This window comes from Zalophus californianus, chromosome 14, assembly GCF_009762305.2.
Source record: "Zalophus californianus isolate mZalCal1 chromosome 14, mZalCal1.pri.v2, whole genome shotgun sequence".
Taxonomy (NCBI): Eukaryota; Metazoa; Chordata; class Mammalia; order Carnivora; family Otariidae; genus Zalophus; species Zalophus californianus.
The window spans coordinates 27943570-27970794 of record NC_045608.1 but is presented as its reverse complement, the minus strand read 5'-3'; the positions used below and the strand labels follow the sequence as shown (position 1 = coordinate 27970794).

The 27225-nt window shown below is 45.7% G+C and overlaps 1 long non-coding RNA gene across 2 annotated transcripts; it reads right to left on the bottom strand.

The window, feature by feature from the left end:
* Window positions 1-347: 347 nt before the first annotated feature.
* Window positions 348-27225, bottom strand: LOC118356296. Of its 2 annotated transcripts, none has more exons than XR_004819621.1 (3): window positions 27171-27225; window positions 25077-25233; window positions 348-1973 (listed from the first exon to the last, which is right to left on the bottom strand). It is a non-coding gene; the product is annotated as an uncharacterized LOC118356296 (long non-coding RNA). The 2 variants fall into 2 exon arrangements; XR_004819622.1 differs by lacking the exon at window positions 27171-27225 and adding an exon at window positions 26117-26572.

The following is a 27225-nucleotide window of genomic DNA, read 5'->3' as shown; positions in this document are numbered from 1 at the left end:
CGCACGCGAAGAGGACTCCAGGGATGAAGAAGAGTCTGATGGAAGGAGCAACATTGTGCCTGTAAGTCATTTCCTCCTCAGGTCTTGCCCTTCCTTTCTCTGCGGTCCATGAGCTCCTCTTCCTGGCTCCTCCCCATTCCCTGGTTTGACGAGGCCCACCTGGAGGACCTGGTCTCCTGCAGGCACTGAGCCTTTGCATCTGCAGTGCTCAGGAAATCACTCTGAAGCCCTCCTCAGCCTTTCTTAGCATCACCCTGATCCCTCACCACTGAGTCTGGGAAGCAGCCCTGAACAGCTGAGCAGGGAGCTGGGCTGGGAGTCCGCAGGGCAGAGCTCACCCTGCTGGAGGGGCGTCAGGAAAGGGAGACGGGGACTGGAACTCCCCACTTGGGTGTTTCCTGACTGGAAAGATGGTTATGCCTGATTCTGCTCTTCCTTGCAGCCCTCAGGATGCTTCCCTTCAAGCAACTTGGAAGAAAAAACAAAGGAAGCCATCTCTCAATCAGAAGAGATGGACTTATGAATGGGGTGAGTTTGGCAGGAAATGGGGAAGGCACACACGCACACATGTTCTCCATCGCTTCCCTGACTCACTTGTTGGCACCTCAGGAAACCGCACGAAACCTGGGATGCTGCCCCAGCGCCTGAGCACAAAGAGGAGACAAGAGGAAGTTCCTAGTCCCCGCAGGCTCTAGGATGCCCCGAGCACATTCCACAGGGAACCTCACCCTGATCCGTACAACTTCCTGTGCTGGTCGGGCTTTACCCTCCAGCAGCTGCTGTCCTTGGAGGGAGGGCAGTGGGTACCTGTAGGGACCGGCTCCCAGAAGGTGTATGCACTGTGCTCTCCTGGAAAAGGGCCCTGGGTGTTCTTGATCCCCTCGCTCTGCAGGACCCAGGCCTGCCCTCCAAACCTGCATAACTCAGTAGAGTGCTTCCTTCAGAATATCACTAATTGGGATGAGTGAGTGGTGGTGGTCCAATGGCCACTTCACGCATCTGAGGAATGAGTGAACAAGACCGGCCCCCGGGCTAATGTGAGCAGAACAGCTCACCTCACCCAGCTGTGCATCCCTGTGGGCACATAGTAGGCCCCCGTACCAAGCTGTCACATGTAGGACTGCCACTCACTTGGGAGCTGCCCCACGCCTTGGACCCTCTGAGCCTCCTGAAGCCTTGGGGGAAGTAGGGGGTCACCTCCTGGCATCATTTCTCCATGTGAGTTTCAGGTTCTATTGATTCTGCTCAGCCTGTAGGCAAGATCCTCAGGGGAAGCCCACCCTGTCTTTTCCCAACTCACCCATGCCCTGCCCACAGTGTGTGGACTTTGCAAAGTCACTTCCCATGTGGGTCAGGAGCACATAGTCTCTGCCACGCCACCTGCAACACACACGTTTGCAAAGACTACTCCACAGAGAAGGGCATGTTGAGGGTACTCGGAGAGGCCGGGGAAGGGACAGCCAAGCAGGAGGAAGACCCGGCATTCATAGAATAGGGTGGTCAGGAAAGGGGCCCTAGTGACACTAGGAATGTAACCTTCATTCAGCCCCAGGGTTCCATGAAAGCTTCACTTTCTTCATGCCACAGATGGGTCCTGCAGGAAACCCTGCACCCGAAGACCTGAAGACACGTCCAACAATAAACCGTAGGCCTCTTGTAAGAGCTGCCCCAAACCACACGCCACTCGTGATCTCATACCACTCCACCTGCTGTTTCCCATAAGTGCACAGCAGGACAGTCTGAGCACGACCCAGATGCTCCAGATGCTCCACAGGTCCACAGAGAAAGTGAGCCAGGAGGGAGCTCGGGCTCCATCTGCAGGTTCGATATTGGCCCCGAGGAAGAGTCAGCGTGAAAAGCATGCACGTGGAACAAGGAGAAGAAACACGCCTGGAGGAACTGCTCTCCTGCACCTGTCCTTTGCAGGCCACAAAGTCTTTTGTCTGTCCGACCACAGGATGGCACTGGGACCCCTGAGGACAAAACAAGGAGACCATCTGAGTCGGCCACACACGCAGAGCTGGGTTTCCAGTCACTGATGATGACTGACACTCTGAGGAGGCGGCGACGCTCTGGGCCTTCAACAGTGCATTGTCTGGTGAGAATGGGCCCACCTGGGACTGTGGGGCCCAGCAGCCTTCCAGGCTTTTCCCCCGTCGGCTGCAGGGGCTGCTCCTCCTCCCCCCTGTCCATCCAGTCCCCAGCAACAATGCAGAGCATGAGAGATGCAGGAGGAAGCGGGACTGCCCGGGTCCCGTGGCCACTCTGGAATCTACTGGATGGGCAGCGGCCATCGCAGCTATATTCCCCTGCCGCTCAGTCCCTCAAATGCCCCCGTCGCTTCCACGCACAGGTCTGTGACCGATGCTGGGCGCAACACTGGCAGTGGCACCACAGAACAAGCCCACCTCAGCCTGTGTGTGTTTCTGGAGCAGCAACAGGTTTAGGGAGGAGGGCCTGCCCCAGATCTGAGCTCTACCTCTGGAGCACTCAGACACCACAGCAGAGACACTGGGGCCCCGAGCATCACCCTGCAACTTGGGGAAAACCTGGGCCTGAATTACTGGGATGCTACATATCTATGACTTGCAGAAATGGGGTAAATTATTCATTTGTAAGCCAATGAAAACATTTAACTTTTCTCTCTCCTTGAACCCTCAAATTCATAAGTACTCTATGATTCCATGGCAATCATAATCATTTGCATAAGTTCAATAAGAATCTGTTTTTCTTGTAACAGGACATCATTGAAAACATTGGTTATTTTACCAATATTTTGACTGGAATGTCTTATTTGAGAGAGACATGCATAGACTTAGATATGACCAGACAGCTTTAAGGAACTAAGGTTGACTTTTGGAAACGTGGAGCCATAAAGCCCTTTGGGAATGTTGGCCTGATACCTTGCTTACAGAGCTCCGAGCTGCCTCACCAGGTGGGTAAAGAATGTCACTTCCTGGCAGGTGCAGGAACCTCGGGATATACTGGGGACCTCAGCAAGGGGAATCTGCCCAAATCCACAGGTGTTGCAGGCATGTCTGATGGCAAGCCCTTGGCTTGGCTTCTGGCCTGGAGAGACTACTCCAAGTTCAACCTAGAGATTCCTTAGAAAACTTCCAGCACGATCCATTGTTTTCATGTAACACCCAGTGCTCCATGCAGTATATGCCCTCCTTAATACCCATCACCGGGCTAACAATGGACTGTGGATCACCACATCAAAAACTAATGATGTATTGTATGGTGACTGACATAATAAAATAAAATTTAAAAAACGAAAGAAAAGTTCCAGCAAAAGAGATTTTAAAAGATCTGTATAATCAACGACTATTCTTGCTGAAAGTATGTAAATAATTAATCCAAGTTTGTTAAAACTGCACTTGTTTTTCAAATAAATGACTCCTGATTTGGCTATCTCTGGAAATGAGGGTTATTTTAGAAAGAAAAATTATGTTTCAATAACCCACCTTTGCAGATGTTAAATTCCAACTCTGGTTGTCTTTAAATATTTGTTGTTTACCTAAGCTAGACTACTTGAGGTAAACTTCAGAAAAATTACCACAGTAGCTCCTATATAGGCAATCTCCTTGCTTGCTATTCTGTGGGGATAATAACAGGACCCCATGGGCATAGGATTATTTGAACAACTGGAAAATCGGGTTCATTCCCCAATGACTGTATAACTCAATGAAGACCTTGACTCATTCTATGTGGCTGGGATGATGAAATCTTTCGCTAAAAGCCAGAGCATACCCCACTCCACAGGGTTAATTGTGGACTTACGGAGGTAATGGATGACCCCACTTTTATTAAGATTGGGCTGGATGGTGCATTTGGGGATGGCCTGATCTCCGGACTAGTTTTCTCCCACTTGCCAGTGATTCCTTGTAATTATCATACTAAGGCTGGAACTCCAACAAAAAGCGCTTCTTCATGGCTTCACCCCTCATAGTCATACTGATGCCAGAAGCCACCCCTATTGAGGTACAATTGCAAACAGAGGCTTTAGCTAAGCATACCACAGCCCTCCTGGTAAAAGTAGCCTCAACGTTCACTTCAGGACCATCCCTGACCGGAATGACGTCACGTCAGGCCCAGAGTGTCATACAGACCAAAGCACACCACAGATGATAGGAGGCCGACTTATTAAGTACCAGGTTATGCTTATAGATATGCCCAAAATAATACCTAAAACCTGTCCAACTTTAAACCCAGCTACCCTTATGTCTGGACCTGACCATTATAATTCTACAGAGCATAACTGTTCAGAGGTTATTAAATCGAACAGCTTTAACATGCCCCTATGAAAATACAGAGGATAGTTGGTTTACCATGGCAATATTTTCCTGGAAAGGGGGTAAGAAAAACTGCCTATGCTCTATAATCCGTCTAACCCAGACTGTTGAGGCCAAAGCCCTGTCAGCAAACACGTCTGCCCCCAAAGCAGAATTAAGAGTGCCCACCTGTTCACTGCAGTTGGCAAAAGCCTTAAAAGTATTTATACTGACTCCAAATATGACTTCCTAGCCCTATATGCCCATGGAGCAATTTAAAGAAAAGGGGATTATGATCAAGCCATGACCCTCCAATCCAATATGGGCCAGAAATGACTGCACAAAGAAGGGCCCTCCAAAACTGAGTAGCCCTTGAAATCCTGACTGCAGTTCAAGGAGGACCCGTATTAGATGGCTGGCTCCTGGCTGAGACCCAGTGGCTATGCAGCTCTAACCTGTGGCCACAGGTTCCCCCAGGCTGGACAGGCCCCTGTACTCTTGGGTTTTGCCTGGATGCATGGGTGCATTATGAAAAGCATCACCAACCCAGCAACCTTCCAAATTTAAAGCAACCGTGGACACGTTCTGTGTTCCACTGTTATGGCCACCTGGCATCCATCTCTGTTCCCTCTTTGGGACTGGAGGATGTCGTGTGGCATGTGGAAGCCCTTAAGAAGTACACAGTCAAGGCCCTAGATGATACCCAAATCATGTTTTCTCTAGTAAATACTGAAATAACTCAAATGCGTAAAGCAGTTCTACACAATAGAATGGCATTTGATGTTTTACCTGCTGCAAAAGGTGGAACGTGTGCTATTACAAAGACAGAATGCTGGGTGTCCATTCCAGATTATGACAAAAAGATTTCGGGGTGTCTGTCAGACATGAATGCTCAAATTGGCGCTTCAAAGGATCCCTCTCTTTCCTTTAAAGATTGGCTAAACTCTTGGGCTGGGGGAGGATTCTCATCCACTATCAAGAGACTCTTTAATTGGGCTTCCCTTTCTTTCGGTTATTCTAAACATGTTTGTTGTTTTCTCCAGTGTCTCTCCACTTGGTGCCCAGAAACCTTCATGGCAATAACTTCCAGACGACAGATGGCCCCTTCCACTCAGGAAGAGCCACACAAACGGTCTACCCTGGACTCACCCTTTCACAACTCCTACATATACAGGCCCCAACTGAACAACAGTGACCCATAGGTAGGGACATCTCTATGCCCCTCTTCAGCAGGAAGAAGTTACAGAAGATGAGACCTTCCACCTTCAACAACCTTCAAGACTGAAGGGTCAAAACTGTTCACCAGAAGCTGGCACCAAACACCGCCCCGCCTCCCACGTGATTTGTGTGACAATCCTCAGGCACTCCTGGCTGTCCCTGTGCTGTAATAGCATCACCTTTTTGCAACCAACGTCTCAAGAACTCTCTTGACTGTCAGCCTCGAACCCTAACGTCTTTCCCACATCAGTCCTCACCTCTTATAAGGCTCATGTGGAAACACCCCTGCAATTCTGTCACATTTCTTTCAACACATTCGTCTCTAACCACCTAACCTGCGGCTCATTCCGTAGCCTCGGAGAACAGGAGATTTCTGTTAATCTTGGTGGGAAACTGTTGACATGGCACCTCTTTCAGGCCCTCGGTTTTGTTGATTTTCCCCATCTTAATCGCCCCAGCATCCCATCCTCATGTACTTTTTCTCGCTCACATTTTACCTTGTCAATAGTTTCTAATCACCAATGTCCTATAACGTGTTTCTGCTCCTTGGTAGACAATTCCATTTCATTTCTTTGTGATCAAGGTCAAATTTTAACACTCTGATGTTTGCCTCGCAGCTGTCACAACATTTTCCTTCCCCTCATACCTCTCTACCTCTTTCTCTTCTCCCATTTTTTTTCAGGCACTTTATTTTTATGTTTATTTTTTATGATGCTCAGTTAGCCACTGTACAGTACATCAATCACTTTTGATGTAGTGTTCCATGACTCACTAGTTACATTTTACACCCAATGCTCATCACAGCACATGCCCTCCTCAATACCCATCGCTCCGTGATGAACTCACATAAGCTCATGTGGGGGGAAACACTAGAGCTCGATCGTAGTGCGAGAAGCTTCAGGTGGAGCTCCAGCCTGAGCTTACACCAAGAACTCAGGGTGCACATCATCCCTGACACAGTAGCGAAGGTGCAGGAACCCTCCGGGGACACCCTGGATCATTGCTGCTGCTGAAATCCAATGAAATCCAATCCAATGTGGGAATCCCATTACACGTGGAGCCAACACATCAAGGACCTGGGAGGACTCACGCAGAATAAAATCCTCTCAGTGGGATGAGGAAGGGAAAGTCCTCACTTATCCCATTTTCCTTAGGGAACAAGGACATCCTCACACTGAGGAAACACCGATTCCAAAGCAAGGAGGAAAATCCTTCCCCTGACATTCACATGAGAAAACTCTAACCGGGAACATACTTCACAACGAATTTTCCTTCTATTGTGCAATTGAGATGGGAGCTCAGACACTGGCAACTGTACACTCCAAATAGACATAATGGTGAAGTGCTCTGAGAATTGTTGAATGTGACATTCAGGAACAGGTAACAAAGAAAGGAACCATCTCACTTCAATAGATCAGTACTTCCAAACATGCAGCACTACTGAGTGGACGTCTGTCAGAACCACGAACACTGCGCTGAGTAACAATTCCCAACTCCTTCTTCAACAAAAGCACAACTGAAGAAGAACAAAGAGCATGGACTGATGCCAGGTGATTCTATCAGAAGAGACCAAATTAAAGACTCTCCACAACCAGGACAGAAGGGACCTCACCAGGCCCTGTTAACCACTTCCTGGGACACCAAATTAGAGGGAATCAACGAAATGAATGGACTTCAACTCCTACGACTGACACCTGGCTCTTTCCAGGATGACATTCACCTTCAAACGAGGATGAGAAGCAGAATACAACTGAGTAAAAAGCTAACCTCATGATTCAGGACCAGCCCTGTTCTTTTTCTCATTATTCTTTTTAACTCTGGTAACTTAGATGATCTTATGTCTGCTGGTTCATCTCCACCCCCCCCCCCTCCTATGACAGCTTCCTAAAATCTCATGCTTACCTGCTCCTCATGCTGATTTTACAACCCCATAATTAGCTACTCTAGAGACAATTTAAACCACCTGTTTAGCACATCATGGAATGACTCCAATGTGCCTTTTCCTTCCTGCTGCTCCCTATTTGGGGGGCATATGTATTATAGGGGACCTATTTTAGGAAGAATATTCCAAGCCGTGCTGCCATGTTCATTCTGAAAGGCAATGGACCAGTTGAATGAGTCACTTTATTCTGGTTAGGAGTCAAGGACTTAGCCTTTTGGGAGACAGTGGTAAAAAGGATTTCTCTGTGGGGCCAAGACACTGCAGCAAGTAGCAATCTAGGCTGACGGAAGAAAAGCCACTTGATTAAGGACAACAAGATCCAACAAGGAGGGGAGAATGTATCTCAGTTAATGTTGGAAGCAGAACAACCTTGGTAACATTGCTCTGGGCCAAATTTGAGCTGGTTTTCCAGCACGGAAATTGGTCTGGGTGTACCTTTTGTAGAATCATATGTAATGATCCTACAAAAAGGTAAAAACACAACACAACACAACACAACACAACAAGAAAAAAACAAAAAATCTCCAGGAAGGGAATGTGTAAGTAGCACTGAGTAAATGCAGAGAGGTCTCCAGGGCCTCAGTGGCCCATTCTTGGCTCAGCAACTCAGGGACCTAGAGGTGTAGAGAGAAGAGGTCTGGGAGATGTGCTGTCGTGCCTGCAATGACACCAGTCTGATGTCTTCAGCCCACTCCAGCTCCGCGTGACTGTGGCTTGCAGCACAAAATTTATTCCGCGGCATGTAGATGTGTCCTGTTTCCCTTCTGAAGCAGACTGCTGCTCTCAGGGCCAACACTGTGATCACTTCTGTTGCCACGATGTAAACCACCGCCAGGCTAACTCTAGACATTTTGTGATGCATTTAGATGAGGCAGCATGGCTTCATTCCAGGAATGCCTCCATTCAGGACATCCTCAGTAAGCCAGGCGCCCTGCTGGATGCTGAGGACTGTGGGAGTTCCGTTTTACAGGTAAATAACTGAGACTCACAGGCCTTGAGTGTCTTGTTCAGAGTCACTAATACATGAAAGTGGTCATGTGGCTTGGGTAGATACAGCTCATTGTCTCTAAAACTCCTCATCTTCCTTTCCTTGCAGACAGTGACTCGAATTTAAGGCCACAAAGTGCCCAGCCACAAGTAATGACTTAAGATGAAGACAATCATGACAGGGGCACCTGGGTGGCTCAGTCAGTTAAGCATCTGCCTTTGGCCCAGGTCCTGATCCTGGGGGCCTGGGATGGTCTTGGGTTCAAGGTCCCCAGCTCGGGCTTCCTGATTAGTGGGGAGTTTGCTTCTCCCTCTCCCTCTGCCTCTCTCCCTGCATGTGCTCTCTCTCTCTCAATAAATAATAAAATCTTAAAAAAGACACAATTATGACAAAGCTGTTTCCCAATTCCTCAGCCTTTCCTGCAGTTAGAGGGAGCCCTGTGATCCAGTTATGACCCATAAAACTTAATGAAAACACTGCTCCATGTGACTCTGAAAAGCCTTTTGTTTTTTGCGGAAAAAAAGGGGGAGCAGGGAATGTGGCTCACGTGACTTCTCACAATTCTTCTCATTGACTTATAAGCAGATATAATATCTGGTACTGCCTCAGCCACCTTGTGTCCATGAGGAGAGAGGGAGGAAGGAAGGAAGGAAGGAAGGAAGGAAGGAAGGAAGGAAGGGAGGGAGGGAGGAAGGGAGGGAGGGAGGGAGGGAGGGAGGGAGGGAGTGGGGAGGGAGGGAGGGAGGAAGGTAAGAAGGAAAATCATAAGCCTCAGAGGTAACCCAGCCTGGGTCCCTGGTGTCATTATTAAAGCAGCTAAACCAATGCCAGCAACTGCCTACTCCAGATTTCTGTGAGTTAAATAATCCTCTATTTAAGAACACACGTTGTTCACATTCTCTCGTAATGGCAGCCAAATGCACACCCAGTAAAGTATCAGAGCAGAGCTGGACTGTCTTCAGGGCTGCCTGACACCACTGTCTTCTTGGTTTCCACTCTGCCATGTTAGCTGCTTGGCAAAAGAGTCCTCAGTAGGTTCTCAGAATCCAATGGGACACGGCAACAATGTCACGCAGCAAGGTCAGGCTGAAGGACCCACACACACGATGCTGAGTCTCACCTTGCTGGGTGAGAGTCACCTAAGTGCTTCCTGCCTCACTCAGCCCCAAGTCGTCTGGATTCAGTCCAAGCCTGCCCATGAGTGAGGGAGGTCTGAAGTGCGTGGGAGGGTGGGGAATGTAGCTTCGACTGAGGCAGGGAATCCAGCAGGACCTACCCTACCTGGTGTTCGGGTAGGTCTAGGGACCCCTGGGTGTGCCACCCTGCTGTTCCGGCAGCACCCGTCATTACCAGGCTCTCTGAAAAGACTAGGAAATCACTCTTTCTCTGTGGAGAAATCGTTTCAGTTTCTGCAAAAGCAAACTACCCCAAAACTCCGGGGTGGAAAACAGCACTCATTTTGTTTTGCTCACGATTCGGGGAGACAAGAAAGTGGGGAGGTTTTGGCAAGGCAATTCTCACTTGAGTCACTCATGCTGTTGCCACCAGATGACGGCTGATGTTCAGTGGTCCGAGGACTAGGCGGTGATGGGCATCCAGGATGGAACACCGAGCAGCCTCACTTGTGAGGCTGGAGGTTGCTGGAGCTGGGGGCTGGAGCACCTGCAGGTGGCTTCTCCAGCATGGAGATCTCAGAGCTGATGTATTTCTAACATGGTACCTGGTTTCTCCAAAAGCCTCCAGTGCGAGCACCCAAAGAGAAAAGGCTTTTTCTGATCTGACCTTGGAAGTCACACAGCATCACTTCCAATTCTTCCCATTGGTCACAGACAACTCACTAATAAGGTCATGCTCCCTCTAGCTGGAGGGACACAGAGTCAGAGAATTCTAAGCAAGTGTTTTTACAACCAAGCACAATCATCCGGAAGGAGATTCTGCTGGAGAACCATCTAGAAGGGAAATGTTCTGTTAGCCAACAGCACTGTGATGAAGGCAGAGATGCCCAGAAATGGTAGACCATGATTTCGAGCACCCGTTCTCTTTTCTGATCAGAAAATAATACGTGCTAATTGTGGAAGCTCTGGAAAGCAGCAGTTAAAGTTTTTCACTTAAAAAAGTTAAAATCATGTTGTCCATCATCTCACCCAAGATAGAACCACTGATGACATTCCAACCTGTTTCCTTTCAGGTCTTTTATCCCCAAGATAATCTCAGATCACACGTGGTTCTGTGCAAGAAATGAAACAGGAGAGGGGCTGGAACAGGTCTGGGGATTGGGGAGTGACTGTCTTAGATGTGCTTGTCAGGGAGGCCTCTTGGAATGGGTGGTGTTTTCATGGAAACCAAAATGATAAAAAGGCCTGGGGAAGGGTACTAAATGAGGGAAAACAAATGCAGCCAGGAATACTCTATCCAGCTAGGCTGTCACTGGAAATAGAAGGGGAGATCAAAAGCTTCCAGCACAAACAGAAACTAAAAGAATTTGTGATCACCAAGCCAGGCCTACAAAAAATATTGAAAGGGAACTCTAAGCAAAGAGAGAGCCTAAAAGTAACATAGCCCAGAAAGGAATAGAGACAATATACAGTAACAGTCACTTTACAAGCAATACAATGGCACTAAATTCATATCTTTCAATAGTTACCCTGAATGTAAATGGACTAAATGCACCAATCAAAAGACAGAGGCTATCAGATTGGATAAAAAAAAAAAAAGAACAAACAAATCAACAAGACCATTCGATATGCTGTCTGCAAGAAGACTCATTTTAGACCCAAAGACACTTCCAGATATAAAGTGAGGGGGTGGAAAACCATATACCATGCTAATGGACCTCAAAAGAAAGCTGGGGTGGCAATCCTTCTATCAGGCAAATTAGATTTTAAACCGAAGACTGTAATAAGAGATGAGGAAGGACACTAATCATGCTTAAAGGGTCTATCCAACAACAAGATCTAACAATTGTAAATATTTATGCCCCTAATATGGGAGCAGCCAATTATGTAAGCCAATTAACAACAAAATCAAAGAAACACCTCAACAACAATACAAGGATAGTAGGGGACTTTAACAGCCCCTCAATGAAGTGGAAAGATCATCTAAGCAAAAGATCCACAAGGAAATAAGGGCTTTAACGGACACACTGGACCAGATGGACTTCACAGATCTATTCAGAAAGTTTCATCCCAAAGCAACAGAACACACATTCTTCTCTAGTATCCATGGAACATTCTCCAGAATTGATCACATCCTGGGTCACATATCAGGTCTCAACCGGTACCAAAGGATTGGGAACATTCCCTGCATATTTTTGGACCACAAGGCTTTGAAACTCAAACTCAAACACAATAGGAGAGTTGGAAAGAACTCAAATACATGAAGGCTAAAGAGCATCCTCCGAAAGAATCAATGGGTCAACCAGGAAAATAAAGAAGAATTCAAAACAAAACTTCATGGAAACAAATGCAAATGAAAACACAACTGTCCAAAATCATAGGGATGCAACTGAGGCAGTCCTAATGGGAAAGTATATAGCAATACAAGCCTTTCTCAAGAAACAAGGAAGCTCTAAAATACACAACCTAACCCTTCGCCTCAAGAAACTGGAGAAAGAGCAGCAAATAAAGCCTAAACCCAGCAGGAGAAGGGAAATAATAAAGATCAGAGCAGAAATCCATGACATAGAAACCAAAAGAACAGGAGAACAGAACAACGAAACTAGGAGCTGGTTATTTGAAAGAATTTAGTAAGACTGACAAACCCTTGGCCAGACTTATCAGAAAGAAAAGAGAAAGGACCCAGATAAATAAAATCATGAATGAAAGAGAAGAGGTCACAACCAACCCCAAAGAAATACAAACAATTATGAGAACATATTATGAGCAACTATAGGCCAACAAATTCGACAATCTGGAAGAAATGGATGCATTCCTAGAGATGTACAAACTACCAAAACTGAACCAGGAAGAAATAGAGAAACCTGCACAGACCCATAACCAGTAAGTAAATGGAAGCAGGAGTCAAAAATCTCCTAAAAAACAAGAGACCCAGACCAGACAGCTTCCCAGGGGAATTCTACCAAACATGTAAAGAAGAATTAATATCTATTCTTCCAGAACTGTTCCAAAAAAAAAACAGAAATGGAAGGAAAACTTCCAAACTCATTTTGTGTGGCCAGTATTACCTTGATCCCCAAACCAGACAAAGACCCTATCAAAAAGAAGAATTACAGACCAATATCCCTGATGAATATGGATGTAAATATTTTTACCAAAATACTAGTCAATAGGATCCAACAGTACATTAAGAGGATTATGTACCACACCCATGTGGGATTTATAACTTGGCTGCAAGTTTGGTTCAACAGCTACAAATCAATCCATGTGATATACTATATTATATATTGGATTAGGACCTGTCCTGATGGCCTCATCTTCACTTGATCATCTGGAAAGACCCTGCTTCCACGTAAGGTCACGTCACACATACTGGGGTTTAGGGCTTTAGCACCTTTTGGGGGCAAGGGGCTCAATTCAACCCATAAAGCTGGTGTTCCATGGGCAGTTGAATTTGGGAGCAAGAGTGCAAGGCAGAAGTCGTACTTCATTCCCTGAGCATGTGTGTCCCTCTGTTCCTCCATGGTCAGAGGCCTGAGGCAGGTGGAGTCCCTGCCATGGGCTGACAGCATCCCCTATCCCTGCCCGCAGTTATGAAGCTCCTGGGAGGAAATCAAGGTCAGGAGCGGCAGGCTGACCAGCAGTCCCCTGCAGGGCCCCCAAACACTCAGGGTCCAGGGTTCCTACCGGCGTGAGCCATTTTCCAATCCCACCACAGCCCCTGAGTAACTGATTGTCATGGGACAGGGTGACCGACACCTTGTTGGAAGGTTGGCTCTATGTGCTCTGCTCTGTATCTTCTTCTTCATCATGGGCCCAAACCAGGTAGCCTGATCCCAGCTCTCATGAGAAGAAAGCCCTTTCTACTCACACATAAATTCAACACGGTGGCTCCGAGGGAGGAAATATTTAAGATCCTGACATATCCTGAACGGAGATGGTAAACCCGGCTGGCTTAGCAGGGGCTGGAGGGATGGAACTCCTATGGGCTGAATGGCGCTCTCACCAAAGTGACACTTTGTAGCCTCAGAAGGCACTGTACCTGCAGTTGGGGCCGTGAGAGAGGTCATTAAGGTAAACCGAGGTCACCAGCTTGGGCCCTAATCCAGGCTGACCGGTGTTCTTGTAAGAACAAGACATCAGGACGCAGACACACACAGAGGGAAGGTGACGTGGAGCCACGGGGTGAAGACAGTCATCTGCACGTGTGCGGACCTCCTCCACACGTTCTTGTCCATCGTTTTGGTCAACAGAGATGATAACTTCATTTTCTGGCCACATAGTTCAGTCCCAATATCAGCATTTTTGGCAGTAGGTGAGCCTACTTGATTTTATATCAATGATGTTACTAGAGAATATAGTTTGTGCCACCGAGAGGCTCGGAAGTCTTCATGTTTATAGGGCCATGAGTTCAAGAGCCACACACTGGGGTGTGGAAGGAGCACCTTCACTTCTGGCAAGGTGGCATCGGGCAACATTTTACATTCTGAATTGGACAACAAAAGAGTTGCTCCTGGAAAAAATTTTTTTGAATTATTTGCTTGAACTTTGCTTTTAACTTGGTCACCTGGGGGCACAGCTATCTTTCCCTAAGATAAACCATATTAATTCCCGAGAAGATCAGTGGGAGAAATCCAGCAGAATTCTAGAAAAAAAGGAGGACAATTTTAAAATAAGAGGTTGAGAATGCATCACTGCAAGGGAAGGAGAATAAAGTCCTTTTAATCCCCACATAAACCCTGGATTCTGAAGTCTGAGAAGAAAGTACTGCCAAGATCTCCACATTTCTCCCAGATAGAGGACCTGGAGCCACATGACTGTTGATTGCAGACCTTGGAAAGGCTGGGAGGGAGCTGAAAGTCAAAATGAAGGGCCATCCGAGGCAGAGTAAGATGGCAGAGGAGTAGGAGACCTGGATTTTTTCTGGTCTCAGGAATTCTGCTGAATAGGGATCAAACCATTCTGAACACCTACGAACTCAACAGGAGACCGAAGACGAGAGTAGCAACAACTCTCTGAACAGAGAAGCGAACACTTACTGGAAGGTAGGACGTGCGGAGAAGTGAATCCGAGGCGATATTCGGGAGGATAGACGGCGGGGGAGGGGGCCTCTGTTGGCCGCTTCTGGCAAGTGATAGAGCCGCAGAGCACAAAATCGGAACTTTTAGAAGTCGGCTCCGCTGAGGGACGTCACTCCAGTGGCTAAGCGGGGGTGGAACCCTCGCGGGACAGTGGGGTCTCAGGACCCTCGGGGGTCACAGAAAGACCAGGGGTGCCTGAGTGCAGCAGAGCTCCCAGGTATCGAAGCCAGGAAGCCGGCTGCAGAGACGGAGCTCTCAGGTCAGGGTTGCCATAAACTGTGATCTGTGGCCCAGTCGGGCCACTGCTCCTCCAGCAGGGACCCAAAAAGCAGCAGAGCCGGGGAGACTCCCCTCCCTCCCCCGGGAGGAGCGTCACGGGAACGCACCGCAGGAATCTGCTGGGTTTGGAGGCTCCACACGGGGTCGGGTGCCAGAGATAGAAACACTTGGGTCACAGGCCGGGTGAGCACACAGTGCGGCCAGAGACCGGGGACACGGGAGTGACTGCTTTCCTCTGGGGGTGCAGTGAGGAGCGGGGCCCCGAGTTCTCAGCTCCTCCGGGTGGAGATTGGGAGGCCACCATTTTCACCCTGGTCCTCCGAAGCTGTACCAGAGCTTGCAGGGAACAAAAGCTCCTGAGAGCATACCCGAGCGGCTTGCTTAGCCCGGACCAGCAAGGGCGGGGCAATTCCGACTCCGGCAAGACTTTTGGGAACCACGGCAACAGGGCCCTCCCCCAGAAGATCAGCACGAACAGCCAGCAAGCCAAGACCAAGTTTACCCATCAAGGAGAATGGGAGAACTCCAGCACTAGGGGAATACTACACATACAATTCATGGATTTTTTTTTTTTTTTTACCATGATTCATTAGTTTTTCAAAGTTAATATTTTAAACTTCTTTTTAATTTTACTTTTTCCCTTTTTCAACCAACATCTTATCAATCCCTCTTTTTAAAAAAAAAAAACATTTTTTATTTTTCATTTTTAGAGTCATATTTTATCCCTTCATAGTAGTTACCCTTCTTTTTGGCATATATATATAAGGTGTTCTCTCTTTAAAACTTTGAGATACAGTTTCTTCTAACAGATCAAAATATACCCTAAATCACTAGTGTATGGCTTTGTTCTAGTCTCCTGCCTGATCACATTCTCTCCCTTTTTTTTTCTTTTTCTTTTTTCAAACAAATTCTTATATCAATTCCTTTTATAGAATCTTTTATGATTTTCATCTTTACAATCATCTTCCATCCCTTCATTGTATCAACCCTTATTTTGTACATATATAAGACTTTTTTTACTTTAAAATTTTATGAGGCACCTTTTTCTAACAGACCAAAATACGCCCAAAATCTAGTGTGTGGCACTGATCTATGCAATAGCCTGATCATATTTGATCATATTCGGTTTTTTTCGTATTGTTCTGTTTCTGTATTTATCTTTTTCTTTTTGTTTTTTTTCTTTCTTTTCTCTTTCTTTTTTTCTTTCTTTCCCTTTCTTTTCCCCTGATTTCAGGTCTTTTCTGATTTCTATAGAGTATATTTGCTGGGGACGTTGTTACCCTGTTAGCATTCTGTTCTCTCAATCATCTGTTCTCCTCTGGACAAAATGACAAGATGAAAAAAATCACCTGAGCAAAAAGAACAAGAGGCAGTACCGTCAGCCAGGGACCTACTCGATACAGAGATTAGTACAATGTCGGACCTAGAGTTCAGAATCATGACTTTTAAGATACTAGCTGGGCTTGAAAAAAGCTTGGAAATTATTAGAGAAACACTTTGTGGAGAAATAAAAGAACTAGAATCTAACCAAGTCAAAATCGAAAAGGCTATTGATGAGGTGCAATCAAAAATGGGGGCACTCACTGCTAGGATAAATGAGGCAGAAGAGAGAATCAGCGATATAGAAGACCAAATGATGGAAAATAAAGAGGCTTAAAAAAAGAGAGAGAAACAACTACAGGATCACGAGGGCAGAATTCGAGAGATAAGCGATATGATAAGATGAAACAACATTAGAATAATTGGAATCCCAGAAATAGAAGAAAGAGAGAGAGGGGCAGAAGGTATACTGGAGCAAATAATAGCAGAGAACGTCCCTAATTTGAGGAAGGAAACAGGCATCAAAATCCAGGAGGCACAGAGAACCCCTTTCAAAATCAGTAAAAATAGGTCAACACCCTGACATCTAATAGTAAAACTTACGTGTCTCAGAGACAAAGAGAAAATCCTGAAAGCAGCTCGGGAGAAGAGATATGTAACCTACAATGGTAGAAATATTAGATTGGCAACAGACCTATCCACAGAGACTTGGCAAGCCAGAAAGGACTGGCATGAGATCTTCAGGGCACTAAACGAGAAAAATATGCAGCCAAGAATACTATATCCAGCTAGGCTCTCATTGAAAACTGAAGGAGAGATAAAAAGCTTCCAGGACAAACAAAAACTAAAGGACTCTGCAAACATGAAACCAGCCCTCCAAGAAATATCGAAAGGGGTCCTCTAAGCAAAGAGAGAGCCTAAAAGCAGCACGGATCAGAAAGGAACAGAGACAATTTACAGTAACAGTCACCTTACAGGCAATACAATGGCACTAAATTCATACTTTTCAATAGTTACCCTGAATGTAAATGGGCTAAATGCCCCAATCAAAAGACACAGGCTATCAGATTGGATTAAAAAACAAGAGCCATCAATATGCTGTCTGCAGGAGACACATTTTAGACCCAAAGACACCCCCGGATTGAAAGTGAGCGGGTGGAAAACTATTTACCGTGTTAATGGACACCAAAAGAAAGCTAGGGTGGCAATCCTTATATGAGGCAAATTAGATTTTAAAGCAAAGATTGTAATAAGAGACGAGGAAGGACACTATATCCTACTTAAAGGATCTATCCAACGAGAAGATCTAACAATTGTAATGTCTATGCCCCTAACATGGGAGCAGCCAATTATATAAGGCAATTAAAAACAAAAGCAAAGAAACACATTGACAACAATACAATAATAGTGGGGGACTTTAGAAACCCCCTAACTGAAATGGACAGATCATCTAAGCAAAAGATCTACAAGGAAATAAAGACTTTAAATGACACACTGGACCAAATGGACTTCACAGTCATATTCAGAACATTCCATCCCAAAGCAACAGAATACACATTCTTCTCTAGGGCCCATGGAACATTCTCCAGAATTGATCACATCCTAGGTCACAAATCAGGTCTCAACCGGTATCATAAGATTGGGATTATTCCCTGCATATTTTCAGACCACAATGCTTTGAAACTAGAACTCAATCACAAGAGGAAAGTCAGAAAGAACTCAAATACATGGAGGCTAAAGAGCATCCTCCTAAAGAATGAATGAATCCTCCTAATGAATGAAAGAATCAGGAAATTAAAGAAGAATTAAAAAAATTCATGGAAACTAATGAAAATGAAAACACAACTGTTCAAAATCTTAGGGATACAGCAAAGGCAGTCCTGAGAGGAAAGTATATAGCAATACAAGCCTTTCCCAAGAAACAAGAAAGGTCTCAAATATACAACCTAAACCTACACCTAAAGGAGGTGGAGAAAGAACAGCAAATAAAGCCTAAACCCAGCAGGAGAAGAGAAATAATAAACATTAGAGCAGAAATCAATGAACTAGAAACCAAAAAAACAGTAGATCCGATCAACGAAACTAGGAGCTGGTCCTTTGAAAGAATTAACAAGATTGATAAACCCCTGGACAGACTTATCAAAAAGAAAAGAGAAAGGACCCAAATCAACAAAATCATGAATGAAAGAGAAGAGATCACAATCAACACCAAAGAAATACAAACAATTATAAGAACATATTATGAGCAACTCTATGGTAGCAAATCAGATAACCTGGAAGAAATGGGAGCATTCCTAGAGATGTACCAACTATCAAAATTGAACCAGGAAGAAATAGAAAACCTGAACAGACCTATAACCACTAAGGAAATTGAAGCAGTCATCAAAAATCTCCCAAGAAACAAAAGCCCAGAGCCAGATGGGTTCCCAGGGGAATTCTATCAGACATTTAAAGAAGAATTAATACCTATTCTCCTGAAACTGTTCCAAAAAATAGAAACGGAAGGAAAACTTCCAAACTCATTTTATGAGGCCACCATTACCTTGATCCAAAACCATCGAAGACCCCATCAAAAAGGAGAATTACAGACCAATATCCTTGATGAACACGGATGCAAAAATTCTCACCAAATCCTAGCCAACAGGATCCAACAGTACATTAAAAAGATTATTCACCATGACCAAGTGGGATTTATCCCTGGGCTGCAAGGTTTGTTCAACATCCGCAAATCAATCAATGTGATACAACACATTAACAAAAGAAAGAACAAGAAACATATGATCCTCTCAATAATTGCAGAAAAAGCATTTGACAACGTACAGCATACTTTGTTGATCAAAACTCTTCAGAGTATAGGGATAGAGGGTACATACCTCAATATCATAAAAGCCATCTATGAAAAACCTACAGCAAATATCATTCTCAACGGGGAAAAGCTGAGAGCTTTCCCCCTAAGCTCAGGAACGCGGCAGGGATGTCCACTCTCACCACTGCTATTCAACATAGTATTAGAAGACCTAGCCACAGCAATCAGACAACAAAAAGAAATCAAAGGCATCCAAATCAGCAAACAGGAAGTCAGACTCTCACTCTTTGCAGATGATATGATACTTTATGTGGAAAACCCAAAAGACTCCACCCCAAAACTGCTAGAACTCATACAGGAACTCAGTAAAGTGGCAGGATATAAAATCAATGCACAAGACTATTGAATCATAGATCTGTACTTCTGAAACAAATAACACAACATATTTTAAGAAAAAAGAAAAAGAAGAAGATAACAGGAGAGGAAGAAAAGGGGAGCATGTCAGAGGGGGAGACGAACCATGAGAGATGATGGACTCTGAAAAACAAACTGAGGGTTCTAGAGGGGAGGGTGGTGGGGGGATGGGTTAGCCTGGTGATGGGTATTGAGGAGGGCACGTTCTGCATGGAGCACTGGGTGTTATGAACAAACAATGAATCATGGAACACTGCATCAAAAACTAATGATGTAATATATGGTGATTAACATAACAATAAAAAAATTTAAAAAAATAAATAAAATCAATGCACAGAAATCAGTGGCATTCCTAGACACCAACAACAAGACAGAAGAGAGACAAATCAAGGAGTCGATCCCATTCACAATGGCACCCAAAACCATAAGATGCCTAGGAATAAATTTAACCAAACAGGCAAAGGATCTGTACACAGAAAACTCTAAAATAGTCATGAAAGAAATTGAAGAAGACACAAAGAAATGGAAAAACGTTCCATGCTCATGGGTTGGAAGAACAAACATTGTGAAGATGTCAGTGCTACCTAGAGCAATCTACACATTCAATGCAATCCCCATCAAAATACCATCCACTTTTTTCAAAGAAATGGAACAAATAATCCTAAAATTTGTATAGAACCAGAAGAGACCCCGAATAGCCAGAGGAATACTGAAAAAGAAAAGCAAAGCTGGCAGCATCACAATTCCGGACTTCCAGCTCTATTACAAAGCTGTCATTATCAAGACAGTATGGTACTGGCACAAAAACAGACACATAGATCAATGGAACAGAATCGAGAGCCCAGAAATGGACCCTCAACTCTATGGTCAACTCATCTTTGACAAAGCAAGAAAGAATGTCCAATGGAAAAAAGACACTCTCTTCAACAAATGGTGTTGGGAAAATTGGACAGCCACATGCAGAAGAATGAAACTGGACCATTTCCTTACACCACACACAAAAATAGACTCCAAATGGTTGCAAGACCTAAACGTGAGAAAGGAGTCCATCAAAATCCTAAAGGAAAACACAGGCAGCATCCTCTTCCACCTCAGCCGCAGCAACTTCTTCCTAGAAACATCACCAAAGGCAAAGGAAGCAAGGGCAAAAATGAACTATTGGGATTTCATCAAGATAAAAAGCTTTTGCACAGCAAAAGAAACAGTCCACAAAACCAAAAGACAACCTACAGAATGGGAGAAAATATTTGTAAATGATATATCGATAAAGGGCTAGTATCCAAAATCTATAAAGAACTTATCCAACTCAACACCCAAAGAACAAATAATCCAATGAAGAAATGGGCAGAAAACATGAAAAAACATTTTTCCAAAGAAGACATCCAAATGGCCAACAGGCATATGAAAAAGTGCTCAACATTGCTCGGCATCAGGGAAATCCAAATCAAAACCTCCATGAGATACCACCTCACAGCCGTCAGAATGGCTAAAATTAACAAGTCAGGAAACGACAGATGTTGGCGGGGATGTGGAGAAAGGGGAACCCTCCTACACTGTTGGTGGGAATGCAAGCTGGTGCAACCACTCTGGAAAACAGTATGGAGGTTCCTCAAACAGTTGAAAATAGAGCTACCCTATGATCCAGCAATTGCACTACTGGGTACTTACCCCAAAATTACAAATGTAGGGATCCGAAGGGGTACATGCACCCCAATGTTTATAGCAGCAATGTCCACAATTGCCAAACTGTGGAAAGAGCCAAGATGTCCATCGACAGGTGAATGGATAAAGAAGAGTGGTATATATACACAATGGAATATTATGCAGCCATCAAAAGGAATGAGATCTTGCCATTTGCAACGACGTGGATGGAACTCGAGGGTGTTATGCTGAGTGAAATAAGTCAATCAGAGAAAGACATGTATCATATGACCTCAGTGATATGAGGAATTCTTAATCTCAGGAAACAAACTGAGTGTTGCTGGAGTGGTGGGGGGTGGGAGGGATGGGGTGGCTGGGTGATAGTCTTTGGGTAGGGTATGTGCTATGGTGAGCGCTGTGAATTGTGCAAGACTGTTGAATCACAGATCTGTACTTCTGAAACAAATAATGCAACATATGTTAAGAAAAAAGAAAAGGAAGATAGCAGGCTGGGAAGAATGAAGGGCAGTAAGTCAGAGGGGGAGATGAACCATGAGGGACGATGGACTCTGAAAAACAAACTGAGGGTTCTAGAGGGGAGGAGGGTAGGGGGATGGGCTAGTCTGGTGATGGGTATTAAAGAGGGCACATTCTGTGTGGAGCACTGGGTGTTATGCACAATGAATCATGGAACACTACATCAAGAACTATTGATGTAATGTATGGTGATTAACATAACAATAAAAAAAGAAAAAAAGAGAAAATCCTGATGCACCTTGGGGCGCCTGGGTGGCTCAGTCATTCAGCTTCTGCCTTCTTAGTTGAAGGCACGATCCCAGGGTCCTGGGATCGAGCCCCACATTGTCTCCAAAGTCTGTGGGGATCCTCCTTCCTCCTTGCTGACTCCCCCTGCCTGTGTTCCCTCCCTTGTTGTGTCTCTGTCAAAAAATAAATAAAATCTTTAAAAAAAAAAAAGAAAATCCTGATGAAGCTAGAGTGTATTATGCTAAGCAAAATAAGTTAGTCAGAGAAAGACAAATACCATGTGATTTCACACCTATGGAATTTAAGAAACAAAACAGATCAACAAATGGCACGGGAATACAAAGAACAGAGAGGGAAACAAAAAAAGCTCCTGATGCTGGAAAACAAACTGAGATTTGATAGAAGGGAGGTGGTTGGGGATGGTCTAGCTGGGTGATGGGATAAAGGAGGGCACATGTTATGATGAGCACTGGGGGTTGGAAGCAAGTGATGAATCACTGAATTGTCCTGAAACCAATATTGCACTGCATGTTAAGTAACTAGAATGTAAATAAAACTTGAAAAGAAAAAAAATCTGAAAGGACAATACATTTAGAAGCACTGTCTGTATTTACTGAAAAAAAAAATATATTAAGTGCACCAGACAATTCAAACCCACGTTGCACAAGGGTCAACTGTACTACTGGAAATCCTAGCCAGAGCAATTACACAAGAAAAATAAATAAATAAAAGGCATCCAAATTGGAAAGGAAGAAGTAAGGTCACTCTAGTCAAATGACATTTTATATGTAAAAAACCCTAAAAACAACATGAAAAAAACTATGAAAATAAACAAATTCAATAAAGTTGCAGGATAAAAGGTACATAAAAATATGTTCCATTTTTATACACTGATAACGAACTAACAGGAAAATAAATTTAAAAAACAATCATATTTAAAAACTGCATCGGGCGCCTGGGTGGCTCAGTTGGTTAAGCAACTGCCTTCGGCTCAGGTCATGACCCTGGAGTCCCGGGGTCGAGTCCCGCATCAGGCTCCCTGCTCAGCGGGGAGTCTGCTTCTCCCTCTGACCCTCCCCTCTCTCATGCTCTCTTTCTCTCTCTCTCTCTCTCATTCTCTCTCTCAAATAAATAAATAAAATCTTAAAAAAAAAGTTTAAAAGAAAAAAACTGCATCAAAAAAGCCAAAAAACACTTTGAGATAAATTTAACCAAGGAGGTGAAAGCCTATCTACTGAAAACTGTAAGACGTTAAGGAAAGAAACTGAAGGCAACACAAGTAAATAGACATTCCATGCTCGTGGATTAGAAGAATTAAGTGTTGAAATGTCTATACTATCCAAAACCATCTAGAGATTCAATTGCAATTCTTATCAAAATTCGAAACAGGTTTTACAGACATAAGGCAAAGACTCTTTAAAATTTGTATGGAACCACAAAAGACTCCGAATAACCAAAACAATCTTAAGAAAGAACAAAGCTAGAGGCATCAGGCTCCCTGGTCTCAAACTCTATTACAAACCTCTAGTGATTGCTGGCGTACTGGCTTAAACACAGACACACAGATCACCAGCACAGAAGAGAGAGCCCAGGAGGATACCCACACTTCTATGGTGCAGTACCTTATGACCAAGGAGCCAAGAATATACAAGAAGGAAAGAACAGTCTCTTTAATCAAGGGTGCTGGGAAAACTGGAAAGCCCCTCAAAAAAGAATGAAACTTACTCTGTGTATCGTACAAAATACATAAAAATTAACTCAAAATGGATTCAAGACTTGAATGTAGGACTTGAAACCCTAAAACAATGAGCAGAAAACATAGGGGAAGGCTGCTGGACATAGGTCCTGGTAGTGATTTTTGTGGCTCACACTCCAAAAGCAAAGGCAACAAAAGCAAAAATAAATAAGCACATCTACATCAAACTCAAAAGCTCCTGCCCAGCAACAAAAATCACCAACAAAGTAAATAGGCAACCTACTGCCTGGAAGAAAAGATTTGCAGATCCAAAGATCTCCTAAAAGATTAATATCCCGCACACATGAAGAACTCCTACAACTCAATAACTACAACAAAAAACAAAGTGGTTAAAAAGCGGGAAGATTATCCAAACGGACATTATCCAGAGAGCCAAGAGGTATGTGAAAAGAGGCTCAACATCATTAATCATCAGGGAAATGCAAATCAAAACAACAATGGGATAGCACCTCACACTGGTTAGAATATTTAGTATCAAAAGGATGAGAAACAACAAATGTTAGCAAGGATGTGGCAGAAAGAGGACCCCAGTGCACTCTTGGTGGGAACGTAGGGAGGTGCATCCACTGTGGAAAATACTAGGCAGACTCCTCAAAACATTAAAACTAGAACGACCCTACAGTCCAGCAATTTCTCTTCTGGCCATTTAGCCAAAGAAAACAAAAACACCTATTTGAAAAGATATCTGAACCCCCATGTTCACTGCGCCATTATTTAAAACAGCTAAGATAGGAGGACAACCTACGTGTCCGTGGAGGGATGAAGCAATAAAGAAGATGTGGTGTATGTAGACACTGCAATACTCTTCAGCCGTAACAAAAAACGAAATCTTTTTTTTTTTTCCGCAACAACACGGATGGACCCTGAGGGCACGATGCTAACTGAAAGAAGTCAGAGACAAATACTCTATGACATCACTTTTATACGGAATCTAAAACACCAAAAAACTGAGCTTAAAGATACAGCAATCAGATTGGTGGTTGACAGACAGGGGGATGGGTGTGAAACGGGTGACAAGGGTCAAAGGTTCAAACCGACAGGTATAAAATAAGTAAGTCACAGGATGTAATGTACAACACGGTGACTATAGTTAATAACACTGTATAGCAAGCCTGGAAGTTGTAAAGAGAGTGATCTTACAAGTTATCCCAAGGAAAAGGTCTTGTAAAACAAACCAAGACAAAACTGGAATTAAACAGATAAGCCACACACCACTGTTCAGGGGACTCAGGAAGTGCACAGAACTGCCAAATTCTGTGTCGGAAGCTGCCCTCCTGTTCCGCGCAGAGGCTACAGGAGAGCTTTGTACACTTCTGAGTGCGTGCACAGAACAGCATGTGAAGTGTTGGGCTCCCCTCCACCCAGAGCAGTGGGCACTGCATCCCGCTTAGGGGTACAGGAAGAAGCAGGGAGTTCCTGAGGATACTGAAGAAGTGGAGGAAGAAGAACAATGCAGGGTGTATGGAAAGTGCCTTACCGGTTTTCCAAATCCCTGGGCATGTTCCTTCGCGTAGCTGTCTTTTGAGATCCTACAAATGGTCGCTGCTGCTGTCTACTCAGGCTCTTTCAGCTGGGCAGTAACTTCTTTAATTCACTGGCAACCTCTCAGTCATCACTGTCTCTTGACCGTCATTCTAGGGGGAGAGGAGCACAGAAAATTGGTCTCATTTCTCTCAGGTGGGATGGTCCTTCAGCTGTTGATCTGAATCACTAACCACCGCCGTTACATCTGTGCCCGTAAAGCACTGCAAGTGAATGAAGGTAACAATGGTAACAGAGATAGAGAATACTTATTCCTCTGTATTCCTCTGTGTTAGGCCCTGTTCTGAGCTGTAAGGGGCAGAGCCAAGCATGGAGGCATGAGGGTTTCGGATACGCCCCAATCACGGAGACCTTGGAAGCACAGGTTTTGGAGCCGCAAAGACAAGGCCTTGAAATCTGGTTCCAAACATTATCTGTGTCTCTAAGACTCAGAGGCCTATCAGGATCCTAGCCCACTGAGATGTTCAAACTGATAAAGGGTGTAGAATACTCTAATGCTTATGCCAGTAGCAGGCACAGAGCAGCTCCTCAATCAACTCCTGATGATAATCATGAGGATGACAATCGCGTTGGTGTTCCTTCCCCAGCACTAGCGATAACAATAACCAATACTTTTATGATATTAATCCCAAAGACTCGTACTGCACTTATTCCATGCCAGGAACCATGGTTTACATTGACTTTGGAAATGGGTTCCATTGACTAATTCACTAAATCCCCAAAACAAGCCTATATAGGTCCTATTTGCAGGTCCATCTCTCAGATGAGAATTCTGAGGCATGGCGATGACCTCTCTTGCTCAAGGTCATGCAGCTGGAAGTGCAGTAAGAGGAATGACAACCTGTACTCTGAACCAGTCTAGAAGAGGCCCGTTACCAACGTTAAATCTGCGCCATAACCCTAAGAGTTTGCTGTTCTCCCCACTTGACAGATGGAGAGACTGAAGCTCAGGCCCAGGGCGGAGGCCGAACTCACCTGGCCTCCCCAGTGGGAGGAAGCAGGACTTGGCAGTCGGCTCGGCCTCCAGGTCCTGGGCTGCCCCTTCTGTCCCCCGTGGATACCAGGATGACGGGCACCTTTTCCTCGGAAACGCAGCATGCTAGGGTTCTAACGACGCCGCTGCCCCCGTGTCCCTCTGCTCCCAGCCATACCGCCACTGCCCCTGGCTGCCGCCACTGACACCCGTTGCCCGTCGCAGACGACGCTGCCGACCGCCGCCGCCGCCGCCGCCCCACGCTGCAGCCCTCTGCCTGCTGACACTGCCCCTACCACCACCGGGCCCGCTGCCCGCGCCAGCTGCTGCCCCAGCCACTTGCCTGCCGCCTGCCGCCCTTGCCTGCATCCCCTGCTTCTGCCTGCCTGCCCGCACCCCCTGCTGCTGCTTACTGCTGCATGCCACCGCCACCGGCAGCCACCGCCTGCCACCTCCTCTGCTGCCACCACCCTCAGCTACCTAACCTTGACGATGCCTGACAACGCTGCCTGCCTACCGCCGCCACCTGCTGCCGCTGCCCCCCTGCAGCCCGTTGCCCCCACCGCCTGCCGCCACCCCCTGACCCCGCCACCTGCCTGCCGCCGATTCTTGCCACCACCACCTGTCGCCATCTGCCGCTGCTGCCTACGCCCACTGCCGCAGCCTGCCTGCAGCTGTCGGCCGCCGGCCTGATGCAGCTGGCCTGCACCGCCGCCTGCCTGCCAGCCACTGCTCACTGCTGTCTGACGCCGCTTCCTGACGCAGCTGCCCGCTACCTCCTTCCACCGCCCGCCGCCCTTGCCTGTCTGCTGCCGCCGCCTGCCGCCGACCGCTGCTTACCACCGGCCGCACCCGTTTCCTGCCGCCGCCCCCGCCTGCAATCGCCTACGGCCCCGGCGCCTGTCGGCCAACCCTGCCTGCCGTGGCCCATCACCCTTGCCTACCGCCACCGACCTCTGCCTCCCTGCCCCCACCGCTTACCGCCAGCCACCTGCCTACACCACCTCCCGCTGCCACCCGCTGCCACACGCTTACGCCCACCAACCCGGCACCTACCGTTGCCGCCGCCCGCCGCTAACGGTCCTGCCGTTGCCGCTGGCTTCCGTGGCTG